General features: G+C 46.3%; 2 non-coding genes across 2 annotated transcripts; both read right to left on the bottom strand.

Moving 5' to 3' along the window:
• Positions 1–922: 922 nt before the first annotated feature.
• On the bottom strand, positions 923–994 carry TRNAH-GUG (transfer RNA histidin (anticodon GUG)). The gene has a single exon. It is a non-coding gene; the product is annotated as a tRNA-His (tRNA).
• Positions 995–13,280: 12,286 nt separating this feature from the next.
• TRNAH-GUG (transfer RNA histidin (anticodon GUG)) lies at positions 13,281–13,352 on the bottom strand. The gene has a single exon. It is a non-coding gene; the product is annotated as a tRNA-His (tRNA).
• Positions 13,353–14,593: the final 1,241 nt, after the last annotated feature.

Raw genomic sequence — 14,593 nt, 5'->3', positions numbered from 1 at the left:
ACCCCCTCTCCCCAAATACAATAAAAATAAAGAAATATATGTGCTTCCATAATGTCTACCTTCTAATGTTTCATATGTGTAAGCACATTGTCCTCCTCCTGACCACATTCTAAAACTATGTGCAAATTGTTCCTTCCATAAACTGTCACTTCCTTGGCCCTTTATTTATAATGACTGTTATACTCTCTCTCTTTCCGCCACAGTATAAAAAAACCTGGCACACCTCGTGATTGGACTAAGAAATTCCTGTCATTTAGTTGGAAATGATTTTCCCATTATCCCCAAAAACTCCTCACTGTGTCTAAGAACGCTTTTTTTCACAGGACAATACAGATCAGATTGACTTGAAAGGTCCTTTCACGCGACTACAGAATGCCTCTCATTCCACTAAAAGATACGCCAGTGCCTACAATAGACTAGGACTAGACTATGAGTCCCAATGTAGAAAGACCACAAGTCCACAGATATGCCTGTTTATTTAAACATCTGTATTATCATCAGCGTGTGACTGTAAAGGCGGGACCTCGCGCTCTCTGTAACGCGCTCCATTGGCAACATCAGTTAAATGTCGTTGGTTCAATCCCTCGCAGATGTTGTTTTTATTCCCATTTGTAACTGGGAAATACTGTCGCTGCAATACATATGTCTTAATCAAGCTAGTGGTTATTGACGTAAATGGCAGTGTTATAATGTTTCATGTACTGCAAATGTCACCACATAATGCGCTCTTAATTAGATTTGGTTGAAATACATTACAGTCACCCGATGAAAAAGTGTGCAAAGAGCATTAAAGAAACAAAAGGTTCATAACAGTAACAGGACATATCGAATTGTTTCAGTCCTCCACAGAGATTGCCAATGTATTAATGGAAATTCTAAAATATCTGCCCAACTGCCGTGACGTGACATTGCCTCACCGCAATGCCGTGACTCGGATTCGAACCGAGGTTGCTGCGGCCACAACGCAGAGTACTAACCACTATACGATCACGGCGAGCTACTTGGGCTGCTACAATGTGACGTTCCACCTCTATCATAAGCTGTACTCCATCTGTGATGTCATGACTCATGTTTGAATTAAAGGTTGGTTGTGATGTTATCCATGAGAATAAGTGGACACCTGATCCCCAGTCACTTATTTAAGATCTCAATAATCAAGTCAGAATCCAAATGAAAGTCATCAAAGTGGAGCCAATTAGAAATAATATAGTTACACAAACCTGGCAATGGTGCGGCAGCCAGGGCCGATAATGGCCCGCCAGCCTGAGAGCAGGAAAGTGTGAGAGCAGTGATGGTCTTGTGAGAGTTTACAGCTGTTATTGACCCTGTCCCCTTCCATTGCAGAGTTTTCTCCCTATAAGAAGTGCAGAGGCTCCCTCCGGGGTGCTAATAGTAAATTTATTTTTTTGCGCAGGAGAAGTGCTCTTCACCAATTGCACGTGCCAAATCACCCGAAGGCCACCACCATAAAATTCAGGCATTCATGTTCATGCGTCCTCCATGTTATGTCCTTATAAAGGGATGCATGTTCATGATGACTCCATGTCACACCTGCATACAAGGATGCATGTTCATGCCGCCTCGTTCTCTTGGCTTCATACAGGGATTTTATCTTCTCCCTGTCTCACCCTCATGCAGGGATGCATGACCAATGCCCCTTCCCTTCTCACCCGCATACATGGATGCACGTTCATGTCTCCTCGTTCTCTCGGCTTCATACGGGGATTTTATCTCCTCCCTGTCTCACCCTCGGGAAGGGATGCATGACCAATGCTCCTTCCCGTCTCGCCCGCATACATGGATGCACGTTCACGCCTCCTCCTTCTCTCGGCTTCATACGGGGATCATATCTCCTCCCTGTCTCACCCTCATGAGGGGATGCATGACCAATGCTCCTTCCCTTCTCGCCTGCATACATGGATGCACATTCACGCCTCCTCCTTCTCTCGGCTTCATACGGGGATCATATCTCCTCCCTGTCTCACCCTCATGCAGGGATGCATGACCAATGCTCCTTCCTGTCTCGCCCGCATACATGGATGCACGTTCACGCCTCCTCCTTCTCTCGGCTTCATACAGGGATCATATCTCCTCCCTGTCTCACCCTCATGCAGGGATGCATGACCAATGCTCCTTCCCTTCTCGCCTGCATACATGGATGCACGTTCACGCCTCCTCCTTTTCTCGGCTTCATACTGGGATCATATCTCCTCAATGTCTCACCCTCACTTCCAACATGTGTAACTTCTTGTTCTCTTTGACGTCTGGGGCATGGGTGGCTACTGCACAGCTCTAGATGTCGCCCACCTGCAAGGTGCTATGGAAAGCACTTTTCCACATTGGACGTGCTATATTAACCCCCTCTCCCCAAATACAATAAAAATAAAGAAATATATGTGCTTCCATAATGTCTACCTTCTAATGTTTCATATGTGTAAGCACATTGTCCTCCTCCTGACCACATTCTAAAACTATGTGCAAATTGTTCCTTCCATAAACTGTCACTTCCTTGGCCCTTTATTTATAATGACTGTTATACTCTCTCTCTTTCCGCCACAGTATAAAAATGCCTAGCACACCTCGTGATTGGACTAAGAAATTCCTGTCATTTAGTTGGAAATGATTTTCCCATTATCCCCAAAAACTCCTCACTGTGTCTAAGAACGCTTTTTTTCACAGGACAATACAGATCAGATTGACTTGAAAGGTCCTTTCACGCGACTACAGAATGCCTCTCATTCCACTAAAAGATACGCCAGTGCCTACAATAGCCTAGGACTAGACTATGAGTCCCAATGTAGAAAGACCACAAGTCCACAGATATGCCTGTTTATTTAAACATCTGTATTATCATCAGCGTGTGACTGTAAAGGCGGGACTTTGCGCTCTCTGTAACGCGCTCCATTGGCAACATCAGTTAAATGTCGTTGGTTCAATCCCTCGCGGATGTTGTTTTTATTCCCATTTGTAACTGGGAAATACTGTCGCTGCATTACATATGTCTTAATCAAGCTAGTGGTTATTGACGTAAATGGCAGTGTTATAATGTTTCATGTACTGCAAATGTCACCACATAATGCGCTCTTAATTAGATTTGGTTGAAATACATTACAGTCACCCGATGAAAAAGTGTGCAAAGAGCATTAAAGAAACAAAAGGTTCATAACAGTAGCAGGACATATCGAATTGTTTCAGTCCTCCACAGAGATTGCCAATGTATTAATGGAAATTCTAAAATATCTGCCCAACTGCCGTGACATTGCCTCACCGCAATGCCGTGACTCGGATTCGAACCGAGTTTGCTGCGGCCACAACGCAGAGTACTAACCACTATACGATCACGGCGAGCTACTTGGGCTGCTACAATGTGACGTTCCACCTCTATCATAAGCTGTACTCCATCTGTGATGTCATGACTCATGTTTGAATTAAAGGTTGGTTGTGATGTTATCCATGAGAATAAGTGGACACCTGATCCCCAGTCACTTATTTAAGATCTCAATAATCAAGTCAGAATCCAAATGAAAGTCATCAAAGTGGAGCCAATTAGAAATAATATAGTTACACAAACCTGGCAATGGTGCGGCAGCCAGGGCCGATAATGGCCCGCCAGCCTGAGAGCAGGAAAGTGTGAGAGCAGTGATGGTCTTGTGAGAGTTTACAGCTGTTATTGACCCTGTCCCCTTCCATTGCAGAGTTTTCTCCCTATAAGAAGTGCAGAGGCTCCCTCCGGGGTGCTAATAGTAAATTTATTTTTTTGCGCAGGAGAAGTGCTCTTCACCAATTGCACGTGCCAAATCACCCGAAGGCCACCACCATAAATTTCAGGCATTCATGTTCATGCGTCCTCCATGTTATGTCCTTATAAAGGGATGCATGTTCATGATGACTACATGTCACACCTGCATACAAGGATGCATGTTCATGCCGCCTCGTTCTCTTGGCTTCATACAGGGATTTTATCTCCTCCCTGTCTCACCCTCATGCAGGGATGCATGACCAATGCTCCTTCCCTTCTCGCCCGCATACATGGATGCACGTTCATGTCTCCTCGTTCTCTCGGCTTCATACGGGGATTTTATATCCTCCCTGTCTCACCCTCGGGAAGGGATGCATGACCAATGCTCCTTCCCGTCTCGCCCGCATACATGGATGCACGTTCACGCCTCCTCCTCCTCTCGGCTTCATACGGGGATCATATCTCCTCCCTGTCTCACCCTCATGCAGGGATGCATGACCAATGCTCCTTCCTGTCTCGCCCGCATACATGGATGCACGTTCACGCCTCCTCCTTCTCTCGGCTTCATACGGGGATCATATCTCCTCCCTGTCTCACCCTCATGCAGGGATGCATGACCAATGCTCCTTCCTGTCTCGCCCGCATACATGGATGCACGTTCACGCCTCCTCCTTCTCTCGGCTTCATACGGGGATCATATCTCCTCCCTGTCTCACCCTCATGCAGGGATGCATGACCAACGCTCCTTCCCTTCTCGCCTGCATACATGGATGCACGTTCACGCCTCCTCCTTTTCTCGGCTTCATACTGGGATCATATCTCCTCAATGTCTCACCCTCACTTCCAACATGTGTAACTTCTTGTTCTCTTTGACGTCTGGGGCATGGGTGGCTACTGCACAGCTCTAGATGTCGCCCACCTGCAAGGTGCTATGGAAAGCACTTTTCCACATTGGACGTGCTATATTAACCCCCTCTCCCCAAATACAATAAAAATAAAGAAATATATGTGCTTCCATAATGTCTACCTTCTAATGTTTCATATGTGTAAGCACATTGTCCTCCTCCTGACCACATTCTAAAACTATGTGCAAATTGTTCCTTCCATAAACTGTCACTTCCTTGGCCCTTTATTTATAATGACTGTTATACTCTCTCTCTTTCCGCCACAGTATAAAAATGCCTAGCACACCTCATGATTGGACTAAGAAATTCCTGTCATTTAGTTGGAAATGATTTTCCCATTATCCCCAAAAACTCCTCACTGTGTCTAAGAACGCTTTTTTTCACAGGACGATACAGATCAGATTGACTTGAAAGGTCCTTTCACGCGACTACAGAATGCCTCTCATTCCACTAAAGGATACGCCAGTGCCTACAATAGCCTAGGACTAGACTATGAGTCCCAATGTAGAAAGACCACAAGTCCACAGATATGCCTGTTTATTTAAACATCTGTATTATCATCAGCGTGTGACTGTAAAGGCGGGACTTTGCGCTCTCTGTAACGCGCTCCATTGGCAACATCAGTTAAATGTCGTTGGTTCAATCCCTCGCGGATGTTGTTTTTATTCCCATTTGTAACTGGGAAATACTGTCGCTGCAATACATATGTCTTAATCAAGCTAGTGGTTATTGACGTAAATAGCAGTGTTATAATGTTTCATGTACTGCAAATGTCACCACATAATGCGCTCTTAATTAGATTTGGTTGAAATACATTACAGTCACCCGATGAAAAAGTGTGCAAAGAGCATTAAAGAAACAAAAGGTTCATAACAGTAACAGGACATATCGAATTGTTTCAGTCCTCCACAGAGATTGCCAATGTATTAATGGAAATTCTAAAATATTTGCCCAACTGGCGTGACATTGCCTCACCGCAATGCCGTGACTCGGATTCGAACCGAGTTTGCTGCGGCCACAACGCAGAGTACTAACCACTATACGATCACGGCGAGCTACTTGGGCTGCTACAATGTGACGTTCCACCTCTATCATAAGCTGTACTCCATCTGTGATGTCATGACTCATGTTTGAATTAAAGGTTGGTTGTGATGTTATCCATGAGAATAAGTGGACACCTGATCCCCAGTCACTTATTTAAGATCTCAATAATCAAGTCAGAATCCAAATGAAAGTCATCAAAGTGGAGCCAATTAGAAATAATATAGTTACACAAACCTGGCAATGGTGCGGCAGCCAGGGCCGATAATGGCCCGCCAGCCTGAGAGCAGGAAAGTGTGAGAGCAGTGATGGTCTTGTGAGAGTTTACAGCTGTTATTGACCCTGTCCCCTTCCATTGCAGAGTTTTCTCCCTATAAGAAGTGCAGAGGCTCCCTCCGGGGTGCTAATAGTACATTTATTTTTTTGCGCAGGAGAAGTGCTCTTCACCAATTGCATGTGCCAAATCACCCGAAGGCCACCACCATAAAATTCAGGCATTCATGTTCATGCGTCCTCCATGTTATGTCCTTATAAAGGGATGCATGTTCATGATGACTCCATGTCACACCTGCATACAAGGATGCATGTTCATGCCGCCTCGTTCTCTTGGCTTCATACAGGGATTTTATCTCCTCCCTGTCTCACCCTCATGCAGGGATGCATGACCAATGCTCCTTCCCTTCTCGCCCGCATACATGGATGCACGTTCATGTCTCCTCGTTCTCTCGGCTTCATACGGGGATTTTATATCCTCCCTGTCTCACCCTCGGGAAGGGATGCATGACCAATGCTCCTTCCCGTCTCGCCCGCATACATGGATGCACGTTCACGCCTCCTCCTCCTCTCGGCTTCATACGGGGATCATATCTCCTCCCTGTCTCACCCTCATGCAGGGATGCATGACCAATGCTCCTTCCTGTCTCGCCCGCATACATGGATGCACGTTCACGCCTCCTCCTTCTCTCGGCTTCATACGGGGATCATATCTCCTCCCTGTCTCACCCTCATGCAGGGATGCATGACCAATGCTCCTTCCTGTCTCGCCCGCATACATGGATGCACGTTCACGCCTCCTCCTTCTCTCGGCTTCATACGGGGATCATATCTCCTCCCTGTCTCACCCTCATGCAGGGATGCATGACCAATGCTCCTTCCCTTCTCGCCTGCATACATGGATGCACGTTCACGCCTCCTCCTTTTCTCGGCTTCATACGGGGATCATATCTCCTCCCTGTCTCACCCTCATGCAGGGATGCATGACCAATGCTCCTTCCTGTCTCGCCCGCATACATGGATGCACGTTCACGCCTCCTCCTTCTCTCGGCTTCATACGGGGATCATATCTCCTCCCTGTCTCACCCTCATGCAGGGATGCATGACCAATGCTCCTTCCCTTCTCGCCTGCATACATGGATGCACGTTCACGCCTCCTCCTTCTCTCGGCTTCATACGGGGATCATATCTCCTCAATGTCTCACCCTCACTTCCAACATGTGTAACTTCTTGTTCTCTTTGACGTCTGGGGCATGGGTGGCTACTGCACAGTTCTAGATGTCGCCCACCTGCAAGGTGCTATGGAAAGCACTTTTCCACATTGGACGTGCTATATTAACCCCCTCTCCCCAAATACAATAAAAATAAAGAAATATATGTGCTTCCATAATGTCTACCTTCTAATGTTTCATATGTGTAAGCACATTGTCCTCCTCCTGACCACATTCTAAAACTATGTGCAAATTGTTCCTTCCATAAACTGTCACTTCCTTGGCCCTTTATTTATAATGACTGTTATACTCTCTCTCTTTCCGCCACAGTATAAAAAAGCCTAGCACACCTCATGATTGGACTAAGAAATTCCTGTCATTTAGTTGGAAATGATTTTCCCATTATCCCCAAAAACTCCTCACTGTGTCTAAGAACGCTTTTTTTCACAGGACAATACAGATCAGATTGACTTGAAAGGTCCTTTCACGCGACTACAGAATGCCTCTCATTCCACTAAAAGATACGCCAGTGCCTACAATAGCCTAGGACTAGACTATGAGTCCCAATGTAGAAAGACCACAAGTCCACAGATATGCCTGTTTATTTAAACATCTGTATTATCATCAGCGTGTGACTGTAAAGGGGGGACCTCGCGCTCTCTGTAACGTGCTCCATTGGCAATATCAGTTAAATGTCGTTGGTTCAATCCCTCGCGGATGTTGTTTTTATTCCCATTTGTAACTGGGAAATACTGTCGCTGCAATACATATGTCTTAATCAAGCTAGTGGTTATTGACGTAAATGGCAGTGTTATAATGTTTCATGTACTGAAAATGTCACCACATAATGCGCTCTTAATTAGATTTGGTTGAAATACATTACAGTCACCCGATGAAAAAGTGTGCAAAGAGCATTAAAGAAACAAAAGGTTCATAACAGTAGCAGGACATATCGAATTGTTTCAGTCCTCCACAGAGATTGCCAATGTATTAATGGAAATTCTAAAATATCTGCCCAACTGCCGTGACATTGCCTCACCGCAATGCCGTGACTCGGATTCGAACCGAGTTTGCTGCGGCCACAACGCAGAGTACTAACCACTATACGATCACGGCGAGCTACTTGGGCTGCTACAATGTGACGTTCCACCTCTATCATAAGCTGTACTCCATCTGTGATGTCATGACTCATGTTTGAATTAAAGGTTGGTTGTGATGTTATCCATGAGAATAAGTGGACACCTGATCCCCAGTCACTTATTTAAGATCTCAATAATCAAGTCAGAATCCAAATGAAAGTCATCAAAGTGGAGCCAATTAGAAATAATATAGTTACACAAACCTGGCAATGGTGCGGCAGCCAGGGCCGATAATGGCCCGCCAGCCTGAGAGCAGGAAAGTGTGAGAGCAGTGATGGTCTTGTGAGAGTTTACAGCTGTTATTGACCCTGTCCCCTTCCATTGCAGAGTTTTCTCCCTATAAGAAGTGCAGAGGCTCCCTCCGGGGTGCTAATAGTAAATTTATTTTTTTGCGCAGGAGAAGTGCTCTTCACCAATTGCACGTGCCAAATCACCCGAAGGCCACCACCATAAATTTCAGGCATTCATGTTCATGCGTCCTCCATGTTATGTCCTTATAAAGGGATGCATGTTCATGATGACTACATGTCACACCTGCATACAAGGATGCATGTTCATGCCGCCTCGTTCTCTTGGCTTCATACAGGGATTTTATCTCCTCCCTGTCTCACCCTCATGCAGGGATGCATGACCAATGCTCCTTCCCTTCTCGCCCGCATACATGGATGCACGTTCATGTCTCCTCGTTCTCTCGGCTTCATACGGGGATTTTATATCCTCCCTGTCTCACCCTCGGGAAGGGATGCATGACCAATGCTCCTTCCCGTCTCGCCCGCATACATGGATGCACGTTCACGCCTCCTCCTCCTCTCGGCTTCATACGGGGATCATATCTCCTCCCTGTCTCACCCTCATGCAGGGATGCATGACTAATGCTCCTTCCTGTCTCGCCCGCATACATGGATGCACGTTCACGCCTCCTCCTTCTCTCGGCTTCATACGGGGATCATATCTCCTCCCTGTCTCACCCTCATGCAGGGATGCATGACCAATGCTCCTTCCTGTCTCGCCCGCATACATGGATGCACGTTCACGCCTCCTCCTTCTCTCGGCTTCATACGGGGATCATATCTCCTCCCTGTCTCACCCTCATGCAGGGATGCATGACCAATGCTCCTTCCCTTCTCGCCTGCATACATGGATGCACGTTCACGCCTCCTCCTTTTCTCGGCTTCATACGGGGATCATATCTCCTCCCTGTCTCACCCTCATGCAGGGATGCATGACCAATGCTCCTTCCTGTCTCGCCCGCATACATGGATGCACGTTCACGCCTCCTCCTTCTCTCGGCTTCATACGGGGATCATATCTCCTCCCTGTCTCACCCTCATGCAGGGATGCATGACCAATACTCCTTCCCTTCTCGCCTGCATACATGGATGCACGTTCACGCCTCCTCCTTCTCTCGGCTTCATACGGGGATCATATCTCCTCAATGTCTCACCCTCACTTCCAACATGTGTAACTTCTTGTTCTCTTTGACGTCTGGGGCATGGGTGGCTACTGCACAGTTCTAGATGTCGCCCACCTGCAAGGTGCTATGGAAAGCACTTTTCCACATTGGACGTGCTATATTAACCCCCTCTCCCCAAATACAATAAAAATAAAGAAATATATGTGCTTCCATAATGTCTACCTTCTAATGTTTCATATGTGTAAGCACATTGTCCTCCTCCTGACCACATTCTAAAACTATGTGCAAATTGTTCCTTCCATAAACTGTCACTTCCTTGGCCCTTTATTTATAATGACTGTTATACTCTCTCTCTTTCCGCCACAGTATAAAAAAGCCTAGCACACCTCATGATTGGACTAAGAAATTCCTGTCATTTAGTTGGAAATGATTTTCCCATTATCCCCAAAAACTCCTCACTGTGTCTAAGAACGCTTTTTTTCACAGGACAATACAGATCAGATTGACTTGAAAGGTCCTTTCACGCGACTACAGAATGCCTCTCATTCCACTAAAAGATACGCCAGTGCCTACAATAGCCTAGGACTAGACTATGAGTCCCAATGTAGAAAGACCACAAGTCCACAGATATGCCTGTTTATTTAAACATCTGTATTATCATCAGCGTGTGACTGTAAAGGGGGGACCTCGCGCTCTCTGTAACGCGCTCCATTGGCAATATCAGTTAAATGTCGTTGGTTCAATCCCTCGCGGATGTTGTTTTTATTCCCATTTGTAACTGGGAAATACTGTCGCTGCAATACATATGTCTTAATCAAGCTAGTGGTTATTGACGTAAATGGCAGTGTTATAATGTTTCATGTACTGCAAATGTCACCACATAATGCGCTCTTAATTAGATTTGGTTGAAATACATTACAGTCACCCGATGAAAAAGTGTGCAAAGAGCATTAAAGAAACAAAAGGTTCATAACAGTAAGGACATATCGAATTGTTTCAGTCCTCCACAGAGATTGCCAATGTATTAATGGAAATTCTAAAATATTTGACCAACTGCCGTGACGTGACATTGCCTCACCGCAATGCCGTGACTCGGATTCGAACCGAGTTTGCTGCGGCCACAACGCAGAGTACTAATCACTATACGATCACGGCGAGCTACTTGGGCTGCTACAATGTTACGTTCCACCTCTATCATAAGCTGTACTCCATCTGTGATGTCATGACTCATGTTTGAATTAAAGGTTGGTTGTGATGTTATCCATGAGAATAAGTGGACACCTGATCCCCAGTCACTTATTTAAGATCTCAATAATCAAGTCAGAATCCAAATGAAAGTCATCAAAGTGGAGCCAATTAGAAATAATATAGTTACACAAACCTGGCAATGGTGCGGCAGCCAGGGCCGATAATGGCCCGCCAGCCTGAGAGCAGGAAAGTGTGAGAGAAGTGATGGTCTTGTGAGAGTTTACAGCTGTTATTGACCCTGTCCCCTTCCATTGCAGAGTTTTCTCCCTATAAGAAGTGCAGAGGCTCCCTCCGGGGTGCTAATAGTAAATTTATTTTTTTGCGCAGGAGAAGTGCTCTTCACCAATTGCACGTGCCAAATCACCCGAAGGCCACCACCATAAAATTCAGGCATTCATGTTCATGCGTCCTCCATGTTATGTCCTTATAAAGGGATGCATGTTCATGATGACTCCATGTCACACCTGCATACAAGGATGCATGTTCATGCCGCCTCGTTCTCTTGGCTTCATACAGGGATTTTATCTCCTCCCTGTCTCACCCTCATGCAGGGATGCATGACCAATGCTCCTTCCCTTCTCGCCCGCATACATGGATGCACGTTCATGTCTTCTCGTTCTCTCGGCTTCATACGGGGATTTTATCTCCTCCCTGTCTCACCCTCGGGAAGGGATGCATGACCAATGCTCCTTCCCGTCTCGCCCGCATACATGGATGCACGTTCACGCCTCCTCCTTCTCTCGGCTTCATACGGGGATCATATCTCCTCCCTGTCTCACCCTCATGCAGGGATGCATGACCAATGCTCCTTCCTGTCTCGCCCGCATACATGGATGCACGTTCACGCCTCCTCCTTCTCTCGGCTTCATACGGGGATCATATCTCCTCCCTGTCTCACCCTCATGCAGGGATGCATGACCAATGCTCCTTCCCTTCTCGCCTGCATACATGGATGCACGTTCACGCCTCCTCCTTCTCTCGGCTTCATACGGGGATCATATCTCCTCCCTGTCTCACCCTCATGCAGGGATGCATGACCAATGCTCCTTCCTGTCTCGCCCGCATACATGGATGCAATTTCACGCCTCCTCCTTCTCTCGGCTTCATACGGGGATCATATCTCCTCCCTGTCTCACCCTCATGCAGGGATGCATGACCAATGCTCCTTCCCTTCTCGCCTGCATACATGGATGCACGTTCACGCCTCCTCCTTCTCTCGGCTTCATACGGGGATCATATCTCCTCAATGTCTCACCCTCACTTCCAACATGTGTAACTTCTTGTTCTCTTTGACGTCTGGGGCATGGGTGGCTACTGCACAGATCTAGATGTCGCCCACCTGCAAGGTGCTATGGAAAGCACTTTTCCACATTGGACGTGCTATATTAACCCCCTCTCCCCAAATACAATAAAAATAAAGAAATATATGTGCTTCCATAATGTCTACCTTCTAATGTTTCATATGTGTAAGCACATTGTCCTCCTCCTGACCACATTCTAAAACTATGTGCAAATTGTTCCTTCCATAAACTGTCACTTCCTTGGCCCTTTATTTATAATGACTGTTATACTCTCTCTCTTTCCGCCACAGTATAAAAAAACCTGGCACACCTCGTGATTGGACTAAGAAATTCCTGTCATTTAGTTGGAAATGATTTTCCCATTATCCCCAAAAACTCCTCACTGTGTCTAAGAACGCTTTTTTTCACAGGACAATACAGATCAGATTGACTTGAAAGGTCCTTTCACGCGACTACAGAATGCCTCTCATTCCACTAAAAGATACGCCAGTGCCTACAATAGACTAGGACTAGATTATGAGTCCCAATGTAGAAAGACCACAAGTCCACAGATATGCCTGTTTATTTAAACATCTGTATTATCATCAGCGTGTGACTGTAAAGGCGGGACCTCGCGCTCTCTGTAACGCGCTCCATTGGCAACATCAGTTAAATGTCGTTGGTTCAATCCCTCGCAGATGTTGTTTTTATTCCCATTTGTAACTGGGAAATACTGTCGCTGCAATACATATGTCTTAATCAAACTAGTGGTTATTGACGTAAATGGCAGTGTTATAATGTTTCATGTACTGCAAATGTCACCACATAATGCGCTCTTAATTAGATTTGGTTGAAATACATTACAGTCACCCGATGAAAAAGTGTGCAAAGAGCATTAAAGAAACAAAAGGTTCATAACAGTAACAGGACATATCGAATTGTTTCAGTCCTCCACAGAGATTGCCAATGTATTAATGGAAATTCTAAAATATCTGCCCAACTGCCGTGACGTGACATTGCCTCACCGCAATGCCGTGACTCGGATTCGAACCGAGGTTGCTGCGGCCACAACGCAGAGTACTAACCACTATACGATCACGGCGAGCTACTTGGGCTGCTACAATGTGACGTTCCACCTCTATCATAAACTGTACTCCATCTGTGATGTCATGACTCATGTTTGAATTAAAGGTTGGTTGTGATGTTATCCATGAGAATAAGTGGACACCTGATCCCCAGTCACTTATTTAAGATCTCAATAATCAAGTCAGAATCCAAATGAAAGTCATCAAAGTGGAGCCAATTAGAAATAATATAGTTACACAAACCTGGCAATGGTGCGGCAGCCAGGGCCGATAATGGCCCGCCAGCCTGAGAGCAGGAAAGTGTGAGAGCAGTGATGGTCTTGTGAGAGTTTACAGCTGTTATTGACCCTGTCCCCTTCCATTGCAGAGTTTTCTCCCTATAAAAAGTGCAGAGGCTCCCTCCGGGGTGCTAATAGTAAATTTATTTTTTTGCGCAGGAGAAGTGCTCTTCACCAATTGCACGTGCCAAATCACCCGAAGGCCACCACCATAAAATTCAGGCATTCATGTTCATGCGTCCTCCATGTTATGTCCTTATAAAGGGATGCATGTTCATGATGACTCCATGTCACACCTGCATACAAGGATGCATGTTCATGCCGCCTCGTTCTCTTGGCTTCATACAGGGATTTTATCTCCTCCCTGTCTCACCCTCATGCAGGGATGCATGACCAATGCTCCTTCCCTTCTCGCCCGCATACATGGATGCACGTTCATGTCTTCTCGTTCTCTCGGCTTCATACGGGGATTTTATCTCCTCCCTGTCTCACCCTCGGGAAGGGATGCATGACCAATGCTCCTTCCCGTCTCGCCCGCATACATGGATGCACGTTCACGCCTCCTCCTTCTCTCGGCTTCATACGGGGATCATATCTCCTCCCTGTCTCACCCTCATGCAGGGATGCATGACCAATGCTCCTTCCTGTCTCGCCCGCATACATGGATGCACGTTCACGCCTCCTCCTTCTCTCGGCTTCATACGGGGATCATATCTCCTCCCTGTCTCACCCTCATGCAGGGATGCATGACCAATGCTCCTTCCCTTCTCGCCTGCATACATGGATGCACGTTCACGCCTCCTCCTTCTCTCGGCTTCATACGGGGATCATATCTCCTCCCTGTCTCACCCTCATGCAGGGATGCATGACCAATGCTCCTTCCTGTCTCGCCCGCATACATGGATGCAATTTCACGCCTCCTCCTTCTCTCGGCTTCATACGGGGATCATATCTCCTCCCTGTCTCACCCTCATGCAGGG

This window comes from Ambystoma mexicanum (assembly GCF_040938575.1).
Source record: "Ambystoma mexicanum isolate Mex_15411 chromosome 12 unlocalized genomic scaffold, UKY_AmexF1_1 Mex_chr12_unloc.1, whole genome shotgun sequence".
Lineage (NCBI taxonomy): Eukaryota > Metazoa > Chordata > Amphibia > Caudata > Ambystomatidae > Ambystoma > Ambystoma mexicanum.
This window is presented reverse-complemented; position numbering and strand designations above follow the sequence as displayed.